The sequence below is a fragment of the Schistocerca piceifrons genome, chromosome 3, assembly GCF_021461385.2.
Source record: "Schistocerca piceifrons isolate TAMUIC-IGC-003096 chromosome 3, iqSchPice1.1, whole genome shotgun sequence".
In the NCBI taxonomy this organism is placed as follows: Eukaryota; Metazoa; Arthropoda; class Insecta; order Orthoptera; family Acrididae; genus Schistocerca; species Schistocerca piceifrons.
In genome coordinates, this window is record NC_060140.1 from 532,247,230 (window position 1) to 532,271,969 (window position 24,740).

At 43.1% G+C, this 24,740-nt stretch overlaps 3 non-coding genes across 3 annotated transcripts; 1 reads left to right on the forward strand and 2 right to left on the reverse strand.

The window, feature by feature from the left end:
* Positions 1-315: 315 nt before the first annotated feature.
* Trnap-cgg lies at positions 316-390 on the reverse strand. Its single transcript has one exon. It is a non-coding gene; the product is annotated as a tRNA-Pro (tRNA).
* Positions 391-1,217: 827 nt separating this feature from the next.
* Positions 1,218-1,292, reverse strand: Trnaa-cgc. The gene has a single exon. It is a non-coding gene; the product is annotated as a tRNA-Ala (tRNA).
* Positions 1,293-2,620: 1,328 nt separating this feature from the next.
* On the forward strand, positions 2,621-2,695 carry Trnaa-cgc. Its single transcript has one exon. It is a non-coding gene; the product is annotated as a tRNA-Ala (tRNA).
* The last annotated feature ends 22,045 nt before the right edge of the window (positions 2,696-24,740 follow it).

Sequence of the window (24,740 nt, forward strand, 5' to 3'; positions counted from 1 at the left end):
TTCGACGTGTTCAGTTCGCATTCGCAGGTGCTCACTCATCTTTCGCCGCTTGTCGGTCTTTCATCAAACCGTCAGAGGAAGTTCGCGCCCTCCCCGCTTTGGCGCTCGCATAACAGACCAGTCACCTGCCGTTTTGCGTACCAGCTGCTTTTGCTGTTGACGTGAGTTGCGTGAACGATGGAGTGGCCCGAAGAGAAAGTAATATCGCTGGTAGTACAATATAGACGTCATTGGTGCGTGTGAGATCCAAGTGGCCCACTGCACAAAATGCCAAACAAAATAAAGTGCTGAAACTTCCTGGCAGATTAAAACTGTGTGCCCGACCGAGACTCGAACTCGGGACCTTTGCCTTCCGCGGGCAAGTGCTCTACCAACTGAGCTACCGAAGCACGACTCACGCCCGGTACCCACAGCTTTACTTCTGCCAGTACCTCGTCTCCTACCTTCCAAACTTTACAGAAGCTCTCCTGCGAACCATGCAGAACTAGCACTCCTGAAAGAAAGGATATTGCGGAGACATGGCTTAGCCACAGCCTGGGGGATGTTTCCAGAATGAGATTTTCACTCTGCAGCGGAGTGTGCGCTGATATGAAACTTCCTGGCAGATTAAAACTGTGTGCCCGACCGGGACTCGAACTCGGGACCTTTGCCTTTCGCGGGCAAGTGCTCTACCAACTGAGCTACCGAAGCACGACTCACGCCCGGTACCCACAGCTTTACTTCTGCCAGTACCTCGTCTCCTACCTTCCAAACTTTACAGAAGCTCTCCTGCGAACCATGCAGAACTAGCACTCCTGAAAGAAAGGATATTGCGGAGACATGGCTTAGCCACAGCCTGGGGGATGTTTCCAGAATGAGATTTTCACTCTGCAGCGGAGTGTGCGCTGATATGAAACTTCCTGGCAGATTAAAACTGTGTGCCCGACCGAGACTCGAACTCGGGACCTTGCCTTACGCGGGCAAGTGCTCTACCAACTGAGCTACCGAAGCACGACTCACGCCCGGTACCCACAGCTTTACTTCTGCCAGTACCTCGTCTCCTACCTTCCAAACTTTACAGAAGCTCTCCTGCGAACCAAGCAGAACTAGCACTCCTGAAAGAAACGATATTGCGGAGACATGGCTTAGCCACAGCCTGGGGGATGTTTCCAGAATGAGATTTTCACTCTGCAGCGGAGTGTGCGCTGATATGAAACTTCCTGGCAGATTAAAACTGTGTGCCCGACCGAGACTCGAACTCGGGACCTTTGCCTTGCGCGGGCAAGTGCTCTACCAACTGAGCTACCGAAGCACGACTCACGCCCGGTACCCACAGCTTTACTTCTGCCAGTACCTCGTCTCCTACCTTCCAAACTTTACAGAAGCTCTCCTGCGAACCATGCAGAACTAGCACTCCTGAAAGAAAGGATATTGCGGAGACATGGCTTAGCCACAGCCTGGGGGATGTTTCCAGAATGAGATTTTCACTCTGCAGCGGAGTGTGCGCTGATATGAAACTTCCTGGCAGATTAAAACTGTGTGCCCGACCGAGACTCGAACTCGGGACCTTGCCTTCCGCGGGCAAGTGCTCTACCAACTGAGCTACCGAAGCACGACTCACGCCCGGTACCCACAGCTTTACTTCTGCCAGTACCTCGTCTCCTACCTTCCAAACTTTACAGAAGCTCTCCTGCGAACCATGCAGAACTAGCACTCCTGAAAGAAAGGATATTGCGGAGACATGGCTTAGCCACAGCCTGGGGGATGTTTCCAGAATGAGATTTTCACTCTGCAGCGGAGTGTGCGCTGATATGAAACTTCCTGGCAGATTAAAACTGTGTGCCCGACCGAGACTCGAACTCGGGACCTTTGCCTTTCGCGGGCAAGTGCTCTACCAACTGAGCTACCGAAGCACGACTCACGCCCGGTACCCACAGCTTTACTTCTGCCAGTACCTCGTCTCCTACCTTCTGTAAAGTTTGGAAGGTAGGAGACGAGGTACTGGCAGAAGTAAAGCTGTGGGTACCGGGCGTGAGTCGTGCTTCGGTAGCTCAGTTGGTAGAGCACTTGCCCGCGAAAGGCAAAGGTCCCGAGTTCGAGTCTCGGTCGGGCACACAGTTTTAATCTGCCAGGAAGTTTCATATCAGCGCACACTCCGCTGCAGAGTGAAAATCTCATTCTGGAAACATCCCCCAGGCTGTGGCTAAGCCATGTCTCCGCAATATCCTTTCTTTCAGGAGTGCTAGTTCTGCTTGGTTCGCAGGAGAGCTTCTGTAAAGTTTGGAAGGTAGGAGACGAGGTACTGGCAGAAGTAAAGCTGTGGGTACCGGGCGTGAGTCGTGCTTCGGTAGCTCAGTTGGTAGAGCACTTGCCCGCGGAAGGCTAAGGTCCCGAGTTCGAATCTCGGTCGGGCACACAGTTTTAATCTGCCAGGAAGTTTCATATCAGCGCACACTCCGCTGCAGAGTGAAGATCTCATTCTGGAAACATCCCCCAGGCTGTGGCTAAGCCATGTCTCCGCAATATCCTTTCTTTCAGGAGTGCTAGTTCTGCTTGGTCCGCAGGAGAGCTTCTGTAAAGTTTGGAAGGTAGGAGACGAGGTACTGGCAGAAGTAAAGCTGTGGGTACCGGGCGTGAGTCGTGCTTCGGTAGCTCAGTTGGTAGAGCACTTGCCCGCGCAAGGCAAAGGTCCCGAGTTCGAGTCTCGGTCGGGCACACAGTTTTAATCTGCCAGGAAGTTTCATATCAGCGCACACTCCGCTGCAGAGTGAAAATCTCATTCTGGAAACATCCCCCAGGCTGTGGCTAAGCCATGTCTCCGCAATATCCTTTCTTTCAGGAGTGCTAGTTCTGCATGGTTCGCAGGAGAGCTTCTGTAAAGTTTGGAAGGTAGGAGACGAGGTACTGGCAGAAGTAAAGCTGTGGGTACCGGGCGTGAGTCGTGCTTCGGTAGCTCAGTTGGTAGAGCACTTGCCCGCGAAAGGCATAGGTCCCGAGTTCGAGTCTCGGTCGGGCACACAGTTTTAATCTGCCAGGAAGTTTCATATCAGCGCACACTCCGCTGCAGAGTGAAAATCTCATTCTGAAAATAAAGTGCTATTTATAGGCGCGCTGGATTAGCCGAGCGGTCTAGGGCGCTGAAGTCATGGACTGTGCGGCTGGTCCTGGCGGAAGTTCGAATCCTCCCTCAGGCATGGGTGTGTGTGTTTGTCCTTAGGATAATTTAGATTAAGTAGTGTGTAAGCTTAGGGAGTGACGACCTTAGCAGTTAAGTCCCATAAGATTTCACACACATTTGAACATTTTGCTATTTATAGAGAATAGCCGAAGCACTCTCAAAGGTTCAATTGGGAATATGAGAAAGAACATACTTTCATTAGATACATTCGTCACGTGGCAAAGGAGTGAATAAGCACAAACCTTTTTATATTGTTATTGAAAAGGGACAGCGAGATAAATCTCCTTAAAAGTAAACAAATACGAAAATGTATAAATTATGCCAATTAAAATTAAAACTGTATGAAAGACCTGATCATTATCTTTGCTTATATTCATAAAGGCTGTAGCTACATCACTGATGAATCACTCTCATTTTGTAGATTTTTTTTTTGTAATAACCGAATAAGTAAAACTCATTTTCCCACAGTCACTCTCTCTCCCCTCTGACAGCCTGCACACCCTCATACGGCGAGAGGCGGGAGTACGTAATGTGCTCAGGACCGTTGTCCAACGTGATTGCTTTTGGTGGTTGAGCTATATGCTGAGGGAGGCATAGAGTTGCATGGGTGTACTGACCACAAATCTTTGAACATGGTACACACGGCAGTCAACGTTATTGTATAACGTACTCCTTCCCCAAACGCGCCTTTTCAACGGTGAATTCGGCCCTGACACCATTTTAACGGATGACGATGCGCGACCGCATAGAACTGCGCAGGTGGAGGAGCTCTCGGAACAAGAGAAAATTTGGTGAATGGTCTTGCCTGCCCATTCTCGCAATTTAAAGTCTATTGATCAATTGTGGGATGCTTTCGAGAGACGTACTGCAGCATATCCACATGCACCGACTAGCATCCCAGCAGTTGACATCCGCGCTAGTGGAGAAATGGAACGCCTTATCATAAGAACACCTTACCAGCGTTGTGGCCAGCATGGGATCACATTGTAGAGCGCGCCGCGCAGTGCTATCCGTGGTGACTACACACACTATTAACCCTCAAATGGAGCTATGACTTCTTTGTATCATAAATGGCGTTACAGGGTCCAAAAGGATACCCCCTTTATTTTATCCATGAAAGGTAATTTACTGTACTTTCTGTTGCTGTTGTTGCTTTATGGCGCAAAACAGCTGAGGTCATAAGTTCCCGTATCATAACTTTAAATGGTCAATGACCGGATTACATTGAAGTCGATAATACTCAGAGCCTAAAAGACTGGAGTAGAGGGACAGCTGACTGGAGTAGAGGGACAGCTAAAAACAATCACTTCCCTACTGAGGTCGACGCTCAAAAGGTTGAAAATTATATTTTCTTCGCCATATTAAAGGCAAACCTACGTTTCTAGCATTTGTAGACTTAGAGAAAGCTTTTGACAATGTTGACTGGAATACTCTCTTTCAAATTCTGAAGGTGGCAGGGGTCAAATACAGGGAGCGAAAGGCTATTTACAATTTGTACAGAAACCAGATGGCAGTTATAAGAGTCGAGGGGCATGAAAGGGAAGCAGTGGTTGGGAAGGGAGTGAGACAGGGTTGTAGCCTATCCCCGGTGTTATTTAATCTGTATATTGAGCAAGCAGTAAAGTAAACAAAAGGAAAATTCGGAGTAGGAATAAAAACCCATGGAGAAGAAATAAAAACGTTGAGGTTCGCCGATGACATTGTAATTCTGTCAGAGACAGCAAATGACCTGGAAGAGCAGTTGAACGGAATGGACAGTGTCTTGAAAGGAGCATATAAGATGAACATCAACAAAATCAAAATGAGGATAATGAAATGTAGTCGAATTAAGTCGTGTGACGTTGAGGGAATTAGATTAGGTAATGAGACATTTAAAGTAGTAAATGATTTTTGCTATTTGGGGAGCAAAATAACTGATGATAGTCGAAGTAGAGAGAATATAAAATGTAGACTGGCAATGGCAAGGAAAGCGTTTCTGAAGAAGAGAAATTTGTTAACATCGAGTATAGATTTAAGTGTCAGGAAGTCGTTTCTGAAAGTATTTGTATGGAATGCAGCCAGGTATGGAAGTGAAACATGGACGATAAATAGTTTGGACAAGAAGAGAATAGAAGCTTTTGAAATGTGGTGCTACAGAAGAATGCTGAAGATGAGATGGGTAGATCATATAACTAATGAGGAGGTATTGAATAGAATTGGGGAGGAGTTTATGGCACAACTTAACAAGAAGAAGGGATCGGTTGGTAGGACATGTTCTGAGGCATCAAGGGATCACCAATTTAGTATCGGAGAGCAACGTGGAGGGTAAAAATCGTACAGGGAGGCCAAGAGATGAATATACTAAGCAGATTCAGAAGGATGTAGGTTGCAGTAGGTACTGAGAGATGAAGAATCTTGTACAGGATAGAGTAACATGGAGAGCTGCATCAAACCAGTCTCTGGATTGAATACCACAACAATTACCACGACGAATAAAAATTAAAACGCAGTCTATAGCTTTTGAGTAACTGCTAAGATATCTGATAAATCAGATGGCAAACATACATTCAAATGTAAGCGGTTATAAAACTGGCGATGGATCAGAAAATGACTCACTGTCAATGGTTGGTTGTAGTACACACAGAATGATGTGGGTCTCCACTTAACAAATGACGGTGATTGAAACGACAGTGCCCGGTACGCAACTGAGCTAAAAGTATCTCCTCGCGGCGAGAGGAAATCGTCAAAGCCGTCGGGAGGTGTTTAATTTACCGGAGTTTGTTCTCAAACAGCGAAGACCAGTGTTAGGACTAGAGGGACATAATGTTCCGACGTGCAGCAACACAGAGATCATAAATTTCCTGCATGTCATAAATTTCCTGAATGTAGGAAAATACTCAACATCAGTTTAGCACCCAAAAAACTCCAAATAAATGTCAAAAGGAAAACATTTTTATGTAACCCTGCAAAGCAGCGAAGTGAAAAGAGACATAAAAATTCAAATTAGCTTAGTGCATTCATTAGAAATAAGACGAAACAGTAATAGATTGCTGTAAGATGAACATAAACGCCGTGAAAATTAGCAGCATACAATGAACTTCACCTTTGAACCGATACACAATTTTTCACAAATGTTTAACATTCACCAAAATTCTGTTTTCCACACTCGTTACATATCACTCACTGAACGACAGGTCTGGCAAACTGGACGACTGTAGCAGACACAATATTGGTTGGTCCTTTCCTTGGGGACACAGCGCGCGTTGTTTGCTCATTGAATCCAGAAATGGTATTCGTGGTCTTGGGAGAGGTTTCTTCTAAACTCATGAGATTGTTGTTCGAAGTCCAGAAAATTTGATTCAGTCACTGATCTACATGAACGAGAGTTCGAAACTAGTGACACCGAAACTAAATGAAAAAAAAAAAAACGAATTAAGCCTAAAAAAAATGATATTTAGTTGACAAGTAAACTTGGACCATATAGAAAACAGAAATACCGTCTCGTATTGTCAATCATGGTACCACACAAACTTTCCAGCTGTGCACTGAGGAAGCGGACAATGCTTAAAGTTTGTCAGCAGGTCGGTTATCACCTGCCGACAATAGATGTGGAAGTGCCGACAGTAGAATAACCAATAGAGGAAATAGAAGGGGTACATAGTTTCAGTGGTATCGAAAAGGACCGCACAACTCCATTTAAGTATTAAGAACAGTGTCCCGCCTTTTCTAATGTCCACCTCCATTATAAAACGCAGTGACTTCAAGTTTATTATTGCGATTGAATAAAAGCGTCGTTTTTGTTAATCTCATATGTGTTTCTTTCAGTTACCGTCTGTACTATACTGTCCCACTTCTTTCTATGTGTGGTCCGGATATCATACAGCTATGTTACTTGCCAGAGAGTCCTCAAGTGAATTTACTTTTGTCCTAAAGTTTCGCCTAACAGTATAGAATTAGTTAGTGACATGTTCCATACATCGTCCGAACGACTCTTTTATGGAAGCGTCAGTTTACAGGATATGTTTACGTGATTAGTATTAATGTTAATGAACACATTATTTTTTAATCCTACTCATGCAATACACTTAATACTGTTTTCTAAATCAGGCTACGAGTTTTCAAAAAGAAATTCGTCTAGTGAGGCTTCTGGGATCCAAGTGATCAAGTGATCCACTGAAAAAAAAGAAAGATTGGTCGAAAATTGCCGAAAAACTCAAAGGTTCACCTGGAAACATGAGAAAAATGATAAATCCATTAGAAGCTTCCATCGGGCGCCATTGGAGTGAAAAATCAAAAATTTGGTAATTTTTTTAGAGAAAGCAAGAGCACGCTAAATTTCCTTGAAAGTAATTTAATGCGAATATATGTATATATTAAGCCGATTGAAATTAAAAATATACCAAGGACTTGATCATTCCCCTTGCTTACGTTGATGTTAAGAGGAGACGGAGGGGGTTGCGGGCGCTCGACACAGAGTTTATCAGCGACGCTGATGGTAGCTGTAATTACATCGCTGAAGTATCAGTGTTATTTTATAGGGTTTTGATGCAATAACTGGACAAATAAAACTCGTTTTCCCATGAGCACGCTCTCGCCTCTCTAACAAACTATATCTCGATTTTTTTTCCGTACCTGAAACAAATAATGTGTCATCTCATGAAGACTGCTGGCTGAAGGAGGTGGGTTGGAAGTACAGGGAGCCGCGCGGAAACTTTCTTATTTGAAACGTACGTCACACAGCGACCGTTACTCATTGTTGTGTGAGGTTGAGTGCATTAGAAAGCACAAGACCAAACGTTTTTTTTTTAAAGTTAGTGTAGTAGCGATCATATAATGGACGAGAGAGGAGCGCTTACATTCACCGTGGCGACTTACTTTTCCAATGGCATACATTAAGGGAACACTTTAATATCGTGCCTACAAGTCGTATTCCTCATCTGGAATCGATTGTTATGTGGGTCGTTTGCGGGTAGTGGTAGTCTGCAGTAAAAGAAAATCGGGACCTTCAAGAACTACAATGACACCAGAAAATGTAGAGAAAATAAGGCTGGCGATTTTGAATTCCTCCAAGCGGTCTGCAAACGTGCAGCTGCGCTTGCAATTTCTAATCGCACAGTGAAACGAATTCTTCATGAGGACTTGAAATTCATCGATATTACTGGCAGTAGTGCAAACACTTCATCCACGCGATTTTGTTTCACGAAAAAATGCATGTGAAGCCTTGATCGAAAACCTGCCTCATGACGCATTTGTGGTCTTCAGCGAAGAGGCACTTTGCGTTTTCCTGGCTGCGTGAAAAAATAAAACATGCCATACTGGAGTGGCACGAACCCCTGACAAATTCTTGAGTAGCCCCTGCATACAAAACGCTTGATTGCTTGGTGTGCAATATGCAAGTTTTGCCATTATTGGGCCACGGTTTTTCGAAAAGAGCGTGATTCTGAACAAAAAACTTCAAATGAAATTGTGTGCAGCAGCGGCGTCGGCATAGAAGGAGTCTGCTGAGCTGGCTGGACTTGCAGGACAGCGTGCGGGCAGCACGCCGACACTACGCTTCGCACATCGAGTATTGTAAATTATCTGAATAAACCAATGTTACCGAATACCGCTGTATCACTCTGCACTGCCCCTTGACGCTCTTGAACTTGCTCGGCCTCCTGACAAAATACGACACAGTGGGTCCCAGCTTCAGCTCTGCCATCTTGAGTCCCGGGTTGGACACACCGACCCCGCAACAGTGGTGTCGGAAGTGAGGGTTTCTGATGAAGGTGACCTCGATAGGGAGGATTTAGAGACGTGCCATCAGCAAAAGTCGAGGTAGCGCAATTAAGGGGAAAATTACAGATTTGCAGGGAGACGATAGGGTCCGTTGGAGGAATTGTTATTGACATTTAGCGATTTATTCCGAACGGGGGGTAGGTTACCGGTAACACCGATTACGAAGCATCACATACCAACGGAGGATAATACACCAGCTTTTAGGAAACCATATAGGATAGCACGTCATATTCAACCACTACTAGAGGACCTTATAGAACAACAACTACGGGATGGTGTCATAGAGCATAGCGATCGTCCAGATTGAAGCAATGTTCTTCTCGTACCTAAGAAGTCGGTGGATGGTACAAGGAAATATAGGTTTTGTTGTGATTATAGGTTTCTGAATGCGAAAACTATTTCGGGCGCATATCTGATCCCGAATATCACAGACACATGGGACAATCTGGGACAATGTAAGTATTTTACGATGGATTTATGGAGTGGATGTCTTCAGTTGGAAGTAGCGCCAGAGGATAGGGCAAAGACAGCTTTTACTGTCCCTGGGGGACACTATCAGTATATACGTATGCCATTCGGGCTGAAGAATGCACTGGCAACTTTTCAGTGATTATTAAATGGGATTTTAAGCGGATTGAAACCAAAGACATGTATGGTTTACCTAGATGACATTATAGTATTTTCGAAGGATATGCCAGAACACGTATACACAGCTGTTTGAAAATCATGGGCATCAGTCACATGTCCTTCATCACCTGCACTCATATGTGAACACAACAAAAGCGATGTTAGGCAACGTAGTGTTCTGACCATTTCAATGCACACTTCCCCTGCAAGCACACGTTGTTTACTTCACGTCTCACAAGGGAAACCCCCCTCAGATTTAATGGTAAAATGGCCCGTCAAAACTGAACGCAGATCAAGCATGAAAACGGGAAGGTGTACTGAACTGTGAAAAAAAAAGGCAAAATAAAAACTGTGAACTGTGAACGGTCCAAGCTTAGCAGGTACAATAATCAAGTGAAACTGCACAACGCGGCGTCGTAGTTATGTGGTCACGGTGTTGCACTGCCAAGTGGGCGAGCCGTGTTCACAACTCCCTCATGCCACTTTTTTGTTTTTGTTTTTCACAACATCATGAATTGTCCGTCCGATCATTGAAATGTTTGTTCTCTTTCTGTAGCCTTGGCAGTTGTCACACTATACATTAGTTATAGAATATAAATCATGTGGTAAGAATACATTACTGTCGCAAGAAAATGTGATGAATAGTGAGAGCAGGCGAGATACCACATGGACGTCTCACAGAAATAAAAATAACAAATCAACAGGTGTGAACTATGTTAAAACAGAGGAATTCAAGTGTCAAACCGTCCAAAACGGAACGCAACATCAAAAACGTTAAAAACATGTTTTGACAGAGAACATAGAAACTGTGTGATTGTGGAACAGTTGCATTCATTTTTTCCAGCTTATGTGACAAACTAATATTTTTTCATCATTTCCTTGGGAGTGATCACATTCATATGCCCTCCTAAACCCGGCAAGAAGGCATATCTGACTCACTTAACAGGCGTACAAATTAGGTGCGTCGATAAGAGATTCCTCACGTGCTGTCACTAGTGTCGTACAGGTCTCACCAGACGTGTTTTCCGGTGGCGGATTCGGTTGACTTGAGTAGGAGGACAACCTATGTGTCACACCACTCGCCATTGTTGCCAAATTGATTGAAGATGGCGGCGATGACGTCATCCAAGATGGCGGCATGTAGACTTGGCAACAGCGCATGACGTCATCCCAGATGGCGGCTTTTGGCGGGAAAATATGTCAATTGTGCTACGTCCACTAACCTAACCTCAAGCAAAAATGGCGGGAAGTTTGAATTTTGGTGGGAAAATAGTCCAATTGTGCTACGTCCACTAACCTAAGCCTCCAGAAGAAAAAATATGGTGGGAAGTTTGAATTTGAACAGGATAATGCATGCAAAGACCGTATTTGTCTATATTATTATTATTGATTATCATTCATTAACACTGATTATCATTTATCATTTATTATTATTTATTATTATTGACCTGCCTCCAATAGAAATTCCCTCCAAATTCAAATTCCAACACGATAATGGCTGCAAAACCTAACTTTTGTTTACTAGTCATCATTTATTAACATCATTATCATTCATTATCATTTATTATCATTCATTATCATTTATTATTATAGGCCTACCTCCACTAGAAAATTGCGCCAAATTCAAATTCAACACGATATTCTCTCGAAAACTGTACTTCTATGTATTATTATCATTTATTATTTACTCAAGATGTCCGATTTTCTCGGTGAGAAAGCCATTCTCCTTACATCCATAACAAAAATCTATCACAAGTTCAAATCCCCAACACCATAATTGATCACATGTATGAGCTTTCTCCGTCACTTATCTTTTTTTTCACTGGTAGCCTCTCATAATCGCGTCAAATAATAAACTGCACTTATAGTAACGAAATTCACGTCCTTTTATTTTGCAGGGGACAAGGGACTGAAGACTTTATTTCAAGCAGCACGCTCATCACTTGTTCTCCAACAGTCAGCACACACATCTTTGATATCGCAGTGCAGTCACCACAACGTCCGCACTCTAAATGAATTAGTTCAAATCCTCGCCACCCCCTGGCCAGCACGCAGAGACACTGCCTATGTCTGTCACGTGAGGCGGCCAGTCACAAGCCTTGTCGAGTTTGATGTCACAGCGGCCCCTTGTCCGCGAGGCGTGCATGTGCAAAGAGATACAGAAAACAGAGCAAGCGCTCTCCGAAAGTGGAGGTGACCGGATACACTTTGGTTACATTTAGGGACAATTTTAGAACACAGAACGATAACTTATGACGCAGTCGCATGGATGGATCTGACATAAAATCGAAATAAATGCGAAAACTGATTAGCGCATAGATATAAACTAACCTAATATAGACTGAAATGTGGTGAAAATGAGAACGTACTTGTTTATCTTCTGGTTCGCAGGAGGGAATTTGTACATGGAGTCAAGTATGCGGCAGCAAGAGGAATGCAGGAAAACGATGACTTCGAAGCGAGCCAAATAAGGAAGGCAGTCAATCTTTTCTCGTTGAGTTCGTATTATCGTGTATGTCTACTGAGGTAGCAGTGATACAAGCGAGTTGAATACTGCATTTGATGCTTTTCAGGAGGACAGAGAATCATTCACGTCTAAACTTACTCACATCTGTGTTAAATCATAACAGAGGGTGTACGGGATGATCGATTGAGACCGAGCTGCAACTAGGTATGATTCAAACGTTGACTCATTTATTCTAGAGAAGGACAAGTTGTTGAAGGTAGATTTTTTTTCCAGTATTCTATTTGGATGCTTTGGTCACGTGATATAGCCAGCGTTCTAGTCATATGCGGCTACGTGTTTGGTATGTGGTTTAAAGCTCTGTCTACTTGCGATCGTTAATGGTGAACCCGTCGGTCATCAGAGGACTTCCCTCTCATGTGTGATGAAGGTTGATACATTCCTCTAAATGCACTTTGATTTACGCGATCCCCACCCTGTCGCATGCTTAGTGTAAAATCGAGACTTCAGCGTCATAACCAAGTTAGCTGTGGGTATTTGTGAGGGCCTGTAATCATTTTGTACACACTTACCCGACAGACGGGTGTTTACAGAGTCGGTGACGGGATGACTTTTAATTTTCACATGTTGGACGCTGCTGTTATACGTATCTGTTTGCTTGGAGGATGTAACGGCTGCTAATAACTATCATTTTTATATAGACCTCATGGAGTAATAGTATTATTTCTAATAATAATAATAATAAATGATAATGAATGATAATAAATGATAATGAATGATACTGAATGATAATGAATGATAATGAATGATAATAAATGACAATGAATGATAATGAATGTTAATAAATTATAATGAATGATAATGAATAATAAACAAAAGTAAGGTTTTGCAGCCATTATCATGTTGGAATTTGAGTTTGGAGGGAATTTTCTATTGGAGGCAGGTCAATAATAATAAAAAGATGAGTACGGTCTTTGCATGCATTATCCTGTTGGAATTGAAACTTCCCGCCATTTTTTCTTCTGGAGGCTTAGGTTAGTGGACGTAGCACAATTGGACTATTTTCCCGCCAAAATTCAAAATTCCCGCCATTTTTTGTAAATGCACTTTGATTTACGCGACCCCCACCCTGTCGCATGCTTGGTGTAAAATCGAGACTTCAGCGTCATAACTAACTTAGCTGGGGGTATGTGTGAGGGGCTGTAATCATTGTGTACACACTTACCCGATAGACGGGTGTTTACAGAGTCGGTGACGGGATGACTTTTAATTTTCACATGTTGGACGCTGCTGTTATATGTATCTGTTTGCTTGTAGGATGTACCAGCTGCTAATAACTATCATTTTTTATATAGACCTGATGGAGTAATAGTATTATTTCTGACTCGTGATCTGGTGTGATCATTGGGCACTAGACGTGTCCGCAGGACTATATTGGGCTCGTATCATAGAAAGGAAAAGTTTTACGATTGGGGTAGAGATAGCTCAGCGTAAGGTGACCGGGGAAAAGGATGTATGTCTGACAGGATGGAAAAGTACACGATCTAAGGTTATTGCCCGTTTTTAAGTGCTGAACGTTCTAGTCTTAGGAGTGTATGTGTGTTTATGTTCTCCCTCTCTCTCTCTCTCTCTCTCTTTCCTACCGGAACCTTCGATGCACCAATCATGGACTCTAAAACAATACTTTACACATGATAGATTGGATCATTTGCTTAAAAATCTATCGAACTACGTTGTGTATAAATATCGGTCCGTTCTTGTTCTTCTTAACTGTATGCTATTAAATTAAGGCGCTTTGAGATCTGTTACTATAGATCGATATGGTGTGATAAGCTCCAAGACTTGGTTACATTTCGAGAAATGTGGTGCACTTAGATGGATTAGGACTAGGAAAGATCTATTCAGTCAACAGAGGTGGAGTGTAGCTGTATTCGTCTGCTCGGTTGAGGAATAATTGGGTAGCGATGTTGCGGGGTAGGTAGGTCAATTCCGAGGTGAGTATGGTCTTTTAACGTAAGAGGACTGGATAGCTCTGTGACCGCCATACGCAGAGAGATTGATCTAGTACTATGCGCGAGGTCTTAGAAATATGTATAGCATTGTCTGGTATAATTTGATCGTCTTTATGTGTTCGAGAATTAAGTGTGAATGGACGTGTTGACCAGTCATCTATGAATGATCGCAATGATACTTGCAAAGTAGAGGATGTATGGTTTAGCTATGATACTGAAATTAAGAAAACAAGCTGTCACATGATTGGCCAGTGTTGGACTTACTGTAAAATTTTTCGCAATATCAGCTGTGATGGATAATATTACAGTGCATTGGGTACGACATAATGATTGACTGACAATGCTTGCTTGAGTTGGGGGAGAAATTTTGGTTGATGAACCGCAACTTCCAGGGTTGCTAGCACCGAAAACGGTGATTCTGTACTTGTGTGCAAAAATGACCAATCACTAGAAATTGAATGCAGAGTTATAAACTACTCGGTCACTGCGACATATGAGTTTAAATTTAGAGGTGGTCAATCACTTTCGAGGGAAGTGGCTACAACGCCAGCAGGCTCTTCTATTTTCCTTGTGTTGTGGGTGTCCTTTATTTAAAATCGTTCAATGTTATGCTATCGACTGTAAGAATATGATTTATAAGGTGTAAGGTATAGTTTCCTGTGAGAGACCGTGCATCAGTCTGTGCTAATGTCTGTTTAGAATCAGACAATGACTTCGAAGTCGTGGCAGAAAGACGAAATGCTCGGCAGTGTGCAAAAGCGTGTTAGAAAACACTGTTTGAACAAGAGCCAGAGGCAGCTTCTCATTCGCTTAGAGTATGGGTGATCAAACTTTAAAGGGCTCTCTGCAGCGTGTGTGTATATTTAATATGATCTTGTTCATATAGGCATTTGTAGTTTGAGGTGTTGGATTTGGTGAGCTGTTAGGAATTCTTGGATGGTTGCACTCTGAGTTATTCGGGGGGAGTATTGTGAATTCCGTTTGTCCACACTGGAGGTGGATCGCATTGGTGCCTTCATGACTTTTTCAGTGTTTGATGGTAGAGGATAAAGATGATAGGGCGTTGAGGATCTGTTGTACTTGTACCTAGTTTGAGGCATACAACATTGCGCGCATTTCCGGCAAATGGTCAAAACAAGGTCCTGTTGTAGTAACTGAGATCGTTCTGTTTATAGACAGGTTGCAGAAGGTAATAGATATCTCTTTCTCTGACTTAAATTGCAGAGATCAGGGACCAGGCCTTGAATATTGTCTTATGTGCTTGATGCTTTGTATAAAAGTTTGAATCTTTAATTGGGTTTGGTATTTCTGGGTGTGTGTAAAATTAATTTTACTGTTGACAGTGCAAGAAAGATGAGTTGATTGGTGTTTAGATAGAGGCTACGTTTGCAATTCGAAAAGAGGGGATGAGAATGGTAAATTGATTGATGGGCATGGTTTGTGGGGTGATATACGAGTGTCAAGATAGGGTTGAGGACGTTTGCGTATGTTGATGGTGGGACGGGTGTGAGGTTAGGTGTGATGGGAGGTGTAAATTAGATCTTATTTTTTTTTAAATGTTGTAAAGTAGGAATAATATTGAGAAGGTTTTTAGATGGCTGGTCACGCGATGAGGCGAGAGCAGGGATGTGTAGTTATGTTTAGTTAAAGGGCCGTGTAATGTCTTGTAAGGAGCAATGTGCAGTGTGCTACCGTGTCATAGGAGGTAAAGATATGTGCTTCTATGATGTGTCTAGCATATGGAGGCTGCGCTTTGGAATTATGCTACATTGATATAAAGTTGACTTTCACCCGCGTTAGGTGGTCACGGCTCGGGTTCGCGGTACTGGACGGACGTATGTGTGTGCTTTGACCGCTGACCGTGCCAACTCACACTTACGCAAGCCGAGCAGGGGCTGTGCAAGGTCTGAAATCAGACGGATGGGTGACTTCACGATCCAGTGGGCAGGGTGCAGAGTGGGGGTACCTGCACACGTCTGCTGAGTTATTTTGCAAGCGGATCTGCAGGCTCTGCTATGCGTTATTAGGATAGTTTACGAGTACTGAGCGTATCTACACATCTGTGTGCTAAATTATTTAGTAGCAGTTTGCTATAGTGTATACTGAAATTATGATTGGGTGCGTGTCTGTGGGCTGTGCAACATGGTCCAGGGCACAGCTGGGATTGGTGTTTTGCGATAGTGTGATAGATACACTGTATGGTTAAATAAGTTGTTCAAAAAAAATAAATAGTGTTCTCAATGATTACACGCGCCTGCAGCGCAGATCAGAGTGATTTGGTTTTTCCGTCACCATTTCGGTTGCATGTGAGTAGTAAATGTTTTCCCGGCCGTGTTAATCGAGTGTGTCAACGAGCTATGAGCTATTCTGAAAATAGACGTGAAGGCAGGTCCAGACCTGAGACTCCGGCGGTATACATGAGAAGAACAATGCAGCTTTCACATGTGTTGGCTGTCACGAGCGCTCGGAAGATGAACTTGGCTGGAGACTCTGGTATCCCCTTCCCCGCCGACCGCAAGCGCGTGCGGCCTGCCTTGGAGCATAATCTAAGGCGCATAGGCGATATCAATTTCTCTGGTGATAGGTGCGAATGTGACTGTGTTGAGGTCATGTTTGGGGGAGGCCGAGCAGAGACTTTTGGTCAGTTTGGCAGCTGGTGGTGTTTGGGCGCGTCTGTTGCACTCTTTTGCGAGCATGTCTGTGCACTATGCGGTGCTTTATTTGGAGAGTTTAAAAGAGTACAGAGCTCGTCTGCTGACATTTTGTACTGCATTATTTAAGAGCTGTTTGCTATTGTGTGGTGAAATTAGGAACTGTTTATGTGTTTGTGTCAGATGACCACAGTTGGACAGTGCGGGTGTTTTGTGACAAATATACTCCACGACTAAATAAAAGGGCTCCAAGTAAATAGAGTGCAGCAGTTCCTTACTTCCCCGAGCAGCACAGCGCAGTCTGAGCTGCTTTTGTGCAATATCAGCAATCTGGTCAGAATGTGAGTGAGTAGACAAATAACTGGACAAATTTATCTGTAGAGGAGTTATAGGTCTGGAATGGAATGAATATCTTGATGGGTGTGGTTGTGTTGCCAAGTGTAGTGCACTACTGGAGTTCAGAAACTGCCTTATGTCAGCCTTACATATCGAAATCTATGAGAAGCAAAAGTTTCAAAAAGATATGTAGGAAATAAATAAAGTACACTTGTTCTTTCTTCCATCAGCCTATGCACTGAAATTATTTGCGAAAATTAGCAGTTGTTTGGCTATTTGGAGGTAAATGTTTTGCATTATTTAAGAGTGGTTCGTATGTCTGTAGGCTGTGCTATGAGTTATTTTTAACTGTTTACAATTAGCAAGCGTGTGTCTAGAACATTATAAATGAGTTATGTAGGAGTGTTTTGCAGGTCTGTATGATGTGGGACATGTCGGTGTGATATATATACTCCATTCCTAAATAAAGTAAATTCGTTACTCGGTCCATTTACCAGAAACGTGTAGGAAGAGGTTAAGTGCTGCTGGCTTAGTTTGAAACAATTTTCTTAGGCTGGTGGCGGAAGCGCAAGTGAGCTTTGTTTACTGGTAGATTTCAAACTTGGCGCTGGTTCCTAGGAGGAGGAGGTGGCGTTCTGGTTCTCGAAAAGTAGTTTATATTAGGGAGTTGAACACATTTGCATACGTATATGAAATTGTTAATTCAATTATGTAATACAGCTGGGGTGGTCAGAGTGAATTAGCAAGCGTTCTCGCGACAAGCAAACGCGCTGTTATACAGTCCTGGTGGATTCCACTGTTGGTCAAACTCTGGCGCCAAACGTATCCTTTGTATGGCACGCGGTCGACAGGTTTCATCGTGTCCGGTGTTAAGTGCTCGCGGGCGTGGCCGACCGCTTGTGGCGGGACTCTCAGGCGCTGCTCGCCACCGCCTACCTGGTGCGCTAGCCGTGGAGGTGTGCTCGACGTCAGCGGGCCAGGGAGCAGGCTCAGCCGGCCACGCGTACATCAGCTGCGCTCTGGAGTTTTGCTGTGTGAGCATGGAGAAGTCAGTTGGGACACACCTGCATGACCGTAATGTCTGAAATAAAGAGTCATTTTCCATGTATTTAAAGAAGGCTATGTCCATTGTGTGTATGGAGGCTGTGTGACGTAAGCGGGGCGGCGGCGCAGTGATTGTACAGTTATTACGCAGGCGCGCGAGAGCGAGTCAATTAGCGGGCGTTCTAGTGTGGTCCAAAGGTGCTGTTATATAGTCATGGCGGATTCCAATGTCAAGCAAACTTTGCCACCAAAAGTGTAGCACTGTGTTCTCGCTCGCACAGGGACACGTGGCGAATGGCTGTGTGTGGTCGACATCGACAGGTTTGAACGTGCTGCTGGAAGTGTTGCAGGGAAATGGCCGACCATTGTGCGATTCAGCTCTGAGGCACACAATTTTGGCGGGAACGTGTGGAGGCGACGAATGCACGTGGTGAGCGGACAAGGGGCCACTGTGACGTCAAACTCGACAAGTTCCAGCGTGTCCAGCGAAAACATGTTTATGACGTGGGAGTGATCGCTGGGCTCGCCCCCCGCACTAGTGACTGGCCGCCTCACGTGACAGACATAGGCAGTGTCTCCGCGCGCTGGCCAGGGGGTGGCGAGAATTTGAACTAATTCAGTTAGAGTGCGGACGTTGTGGTGACTGCACTGCGATATCAAAGATGTGTATGCTGACTGTTGGAGAACAAGTGATGACCGTGCTGCTTGAAATAAAGTCTTCAGTCCCTTCCCCCCTGCAAAATCAAAGGACGTGAATTACGTTACTATAAGTGCAGTTTATTATTTGACGCGATTATGATAGGCTACCAGTGAAAAAAAAGATAAGTGACGGAGAAAGCTCATACATGTAATCAATTATGGTGTTGGGGATTTGAACTTGTAATAGATTTTTGTTATGGTTGTAAGAAGAATGGCTTTCTCACCGAGAAAATCGGACATCTTGAATAAATAATAAATGATAATAATACATAGAAGTACAGTTTTCGAGAGAATATCGTGTTGGAATTTGAATTTGGCGCAATTCTCTAGTGGAGGTAGACCTATAATAATAAATGATAATGAATGATAATGAATGATAATAAATGATAATGAATGATAATGAATGATAATGAATGTTAATAAATGATGACTAATAAACGAAAGTTAGGTTCTGCAGCCATTATCGTGTTGGAATTTGAATTTGGAGGGAATTTCTAGTGGAGGCAGGTCAATAATAATAAATAGTAATAAATGATAATGAATGTTAATGTATGATAATCAATAATAATAATAAAGACAAGTACAGTCTTTGCATGCATTATCCTGTTGGAATTCAAACTTCCCACCATTTTTTTTCTTCTGGTGGCTTAGGTTAGCGGACGTAGCACAATTGGACTATTTTCCCGCCAAAAGCCGCCATCTGGGATGACGTCATGCGCTGTTGTCAAGTCTACATGCCACCATCTTGGATGACGTCATCGCCGCCATCTGGAATAAATTTGGCAACAATGAAGAGTAGGGTGACACATAGGTTGTCCCCCTACTGACTTGTAGCCTTGTCATCAAACGTTTGCGGTTCCAATGCGAAAGTCACTTCCTTTCGGCTGCTAATAGAGTAGCTGGACAGAATCAACTGTCATTGTAGGTCCCCATATTACTTCTCGATGTTGCAAACGGACCACCACGGCACAGACACAAATTTGAATACAACAGAAAAAAGGGCACGGTTCGTTGCAAGTCAATGCCGCAATAACTTTTTTTAGTTCTTTTGCATTTTGTTCGTTACTGTTCATTGTATTTGGTCTTAGTGGACGTTACATGACATCCGTTGAAGTTCGTTGTTGATCCCTTCACTCAGATAATTTTTTTTTTTACTTATTTATTCGTTTATTTTTTTTTTTTTTTTTTTAGAGCAGACAACGCTCTTACCGAACACCATAAAAATGAAAGCTCATTGTTCTGCAAAATGCCACAGGTCTTAACATATGACATGATCTTGGTTCACGGTTTTGTAATGAGAATTTCAGGGCCACTGTTTGCGAATACAAATTCCGGGGAGCATGGTATTTAACAGTGTGTTTGGCAGATTGCGTGAGCATGGTACGCTTCCCAGAGGACATTTTGTATCTGAATGTCCCGTCCAAACAAGTTCTTAGTGAAGCTGAGAACATTCTTGAGAGGGTAGAACACAACCCGGTTACCAGCTCTAGAAGAATTGTTGCACAGCTTGGTATTTGTCTGATGTAATCAAATTTTCCTCGAGCTCGGTATTTCACAAACAACAAGTGAAAGCATAGTATAGAGCCGGGTCTGCATCTGCATCATCAGCAGAGCGTGCAACATCTGCATTTAGGAGACGATGTCAAACGAAAGGAATTCTGTAAATATGTCGTTGCCAATGAACGCTGTATTCCAGGTATTCTGCTGACTAATGAATCAACATTTACCCCCAACGGCGTCAATTACACACATTGTGGGCAGATGGAAATCTGCCCCCTACTGTGGAACCAAACTTTTCAACGACGTTTCTCAGTGAATGTGTGGTGGGGTATTATTGATGGCCTACTCATCGGTCTAGCAGGTTCGGATAACCATCTTAATGGAGTACTGTGTCTCGATTTCCCTCAAAATGTGTTACCACAATACCTGGAGGATTATGAAGTGCATTCGCAAACTGCGAATAGGGTCGTATAACTGTTACACGATTTACTAGTAATATATGAAAATTTGTGCTGGACTGGGGCTCGAACCTGGATTCCCCGCTTTACGCGAGCGGTCGCCTCGACCATCCGCATCCGAGCACGACTCCAGGTACGACACAAACTTTCATACTAGTGCCTACGTCGCATAGTGCTCGCATGGAAATAGTATGATTCCAGCAAAGAGAGAGACGTTGTTTCGCTCGTCAGATTTCCTTGCTTTGCCACAAAATACAGTTGGGCAGTGTCTGCATTTTACAGCGTATGCAATGTTCCTTCGGGCATGTCTGAATGTAGCGGTATTCGGTTATAACAACACTGAGATAAAGACAAATGGTTCAAATGGCTCTGAGCACTATGGGACTCAACTGCTGAGGTCATTAGTCCCCTAGAACTTAGAACTAGTTAAACCTAACTAACCTAAGGACATCACTCACATCCATGCCCGAGGCAGGATTCGAACCTGCGACCGTAGCGATCTCGCGGTTCCAGACTGCAGCGCCTAGAACCGCACGGCCACTTCGGCCGGCAATGAAAGTTCATTAGGTTCCGAGAGTCGTTGCAGTTTCTGCACCACTTCGTATAAACAGCTAGAAGACAAAAGCAAAGGACTTCCATGCATAGTAGAAATGCCACAAGCAAACATCACAGTTCGAAAAGGCGCACAGGCAGATTTCCCAGCTCTCCCCAGACTCGTCGAATGCAGCAAACGGCGCTGGGGACGTAGCCACGACCATTCATTGATGTGGTTGTTGCTGCTGAGAAACGAGCTGCAGGAGAACGACCTGCTGTTCTTTCTGCTGTTGCTCTTGAGCCGCAAACTGTTGCTGTTGGCGTGACAGCTGTTGCTGCCAAAGTTCGATAAACTGGGGTCCATAACGCTGGTACTTGATGTGCCGAAAACACGAAAGGTAATTTTAACAATTATAGGGGTGATCAAAAAGCTTCCGTTAGAAGGCCGCACGGTCCATGCCTGCCAGGCAAAATCGCCACGAGCATTGAGGCAATCATGCCACAGACGCACCAGTTTGAAAATAGCTGTTTGCAGCTGCTCGCTCCGTCTGACTGGAATCGTCGATCCTTCAAGGTCTCTTTCAAAGGAGTGAAGGCGTTATAATCCATGGGGGGTGATCAGGCCTAAAGGGTGTGTGTTACAGTGTGTCCCACTTGAGTTTGCATAACTTCTGTGGTACATCATTTGCGATGTGGGGACGTGCGTTATCATGAAGCAGCAACACCATTTGTCGCAGTTGGTTTTCGACGGACATACTGCCCCGTATACATCCTTCATTCTCCGATGGAGGTCTGCCGATGTTTGTCCTTCGGCAGCCAAGAAAAAAGTAACAGCTCATTGGTCCTGTTTGGATGTATTTGGTAATAACGTCACCTTTAGTTCACGTTTCCGCGTTTACCGGACACGTGTCAGAAACACACAAATGCCTCACTAATCCTTTGATTACATGTCGGCGCTTGTACACCCGCATATGAGTCACGCTACTTTGCATGCACCCTGCAGCAGCGTCATCAAACGGAAACTTTTTGATCGCTCCTTATAATTTTCACTCTGCAGCGGAGTGTTCGCTGATATGAATCTTCCTGCCAGATTAAAACTGTCTGCCGAACAAGGAGTCTAACTCTCGTGATTTGTAACTATACGTACGGAGTATTATCCGGGATTGTCACGCGGCCGCTCGTCTAGATCCGAGCTGCTATATCTGTTCTCGCCCACGTGACTTTTAGCTGCCCTTAGCTTTCGCTAACTGTAATGCCTCCGATCTGCTATCGATGAAGTTCGCCGCTGAAAGTTTCAAGACTGTATCTCATAGGAAAGTGTCAGTGCTAAACGAGTACCTTCCGTCACACACCAGACCAAGGATGCGAGTTTTTCGGCATCTAATTCTGAGCCATGATGAAATTTTCGACTCTCCAGCTCATCAGAAAGTTAGTTTAAAATCAACTGTAAATTTTGTATTAAACAGACACAACGAAACCAACCTAATAAAATCGTATCAAAAAAATTGGCTGAGTGCGAGTAGGATTCCCGCTCTGAAAGTTCCATAAAAACTTAATTATGTATGTAGACAGTTCATCCACTACAGGGATCACGAATCTCGACGATTTTCGCCTGTTGTCGACATTGATACTAGGAAGATATCGCGAATTCTAAGACTTTCGACAATGCTTTAATTTTTAAGTTTGAAACAGGATAACAAATCATAAAAGCAATATTTTTTCGTTTGTTATAATTACAGATAAATAATTTTCGGACTTTTTTCCATTACTTAGATTGTGAACGCTTCTTATTTCCAACTGTTATAATTCTAGGACAATGTAAAGCACCCCGTAGGTTTTAATGAGTGTGTTTGCGAATATCAAAATATGTGACATAAATGGCAATATCTTTTGACTGTATTGACTTAGAAGCTTACATTTATTACATCGCCAAGCGACCATAGAGTTTAGTATGTGACATGAATTTCAACTTGGTACGTCAACTTCTTCCTGAAAAAAAAGGGGTCCTAAGAGACGGACAGACAGACAGTCGGATACCAAATGATAAATATTTTTCGGTGATCTAATTACAAACTAACAATTTCCCGTTTTTTTCCTTTAATTGAATTGCTTTAGCTGCCAAATTTCATGACTTAAGGTGAGCGGGTGGTACCCCATAGGCTTATATGAGGGATTGTTATGAATAATAGCCAGATACACTGCTATGAAAGTTGTTTATATTTTATATCGTTCACGATGAGCCCATTTTGACATATTACCATCGTCACGTGCTCTGTGAATATATAAGTAAGCGATGGTATTAGTATAATGGTCTTGCAAATATGTTCTGAAAAGCTAGATACAGCATTAGGTGTTTTTACCTCACATGTGACATCGTTGCTGTCGTGTCCTGTCTTTTTTAGAACTATTACTTTTTCCTAGCTGTACACTGGAGATGTACATCGCATTTTAGTTGGTTTCCATGTATGTGGATGGGTTGTTTTCACTTTCTGTGGTCACCACCCATCCACATTTTTCAACATTTACAAACAGACAAACACGACGTTAAACCGATAAACGAAGCACTAGAAATCCTCCATATTAGGCCGAAGGGAACATTCATGAACATCCTCGAGGAAATAGAGATATATTCACATGCATATAGCAACCCAACAAATTTACTGAACGAGTAAACCGACCTAAAGCACAAACAGTATACAGAAAACTTTATTCACATTAAAAACCAAGAAAACAGGTAAAGTAATAAATCAGAGACGCTCAATAACATGTTCATAATAACAGCGATAACAACATGAAGGGTATTAAACAGAGACATAACACCAACATAAATCATAGGCAATAACAAAATTATTACGAAAAAATTAAAACTGTAAAATAAAAATCTCATGTAAAACTAAAACAAACACTAGGCAAAAACATAATTAGAACCAAGACTATAAAAATAATAAAAAACAACTGAATTTCACAGGTCACTTATTTATAGCGGTAACTATATAAACATGTAATAAGCTGATCCACTATCATCCACACTGTCAGAAAAGTAGCATACAATGAAACCAGTTAAAATCCGACAAACATCTCCAGTGTACCCCTAGGAGAAAGCAATAATTCTAAAAAGGACAGGACATGACAGCAACGATGTTACATGTAAGGTAAAAACACCTAATGATGTAATATAGCTTTTCAGATCATAGTTACAAGACCATCATATTAAGACTATCGCTTACTTATGTATTTACAGAGCACTTGACGATGGCATTATGTCGATATGGGATCATCGTAAATGATAAAAAAAATAAACAATTTTTATAGCAGTGTAGCTTGCTATTATTCATAATAATCATGTCATTAAAAGATATATTTTGCACTGCGGGCCCCAAAACAAACGTTTGATGAGGAAATTTGCGAGTATCAAAATATTTATTTATTTATTGCTTATTTAGCCTGGCCAGATTTGGACCTTAAGGACCTCTCTTACATCTGACCAGGAACAACACATAC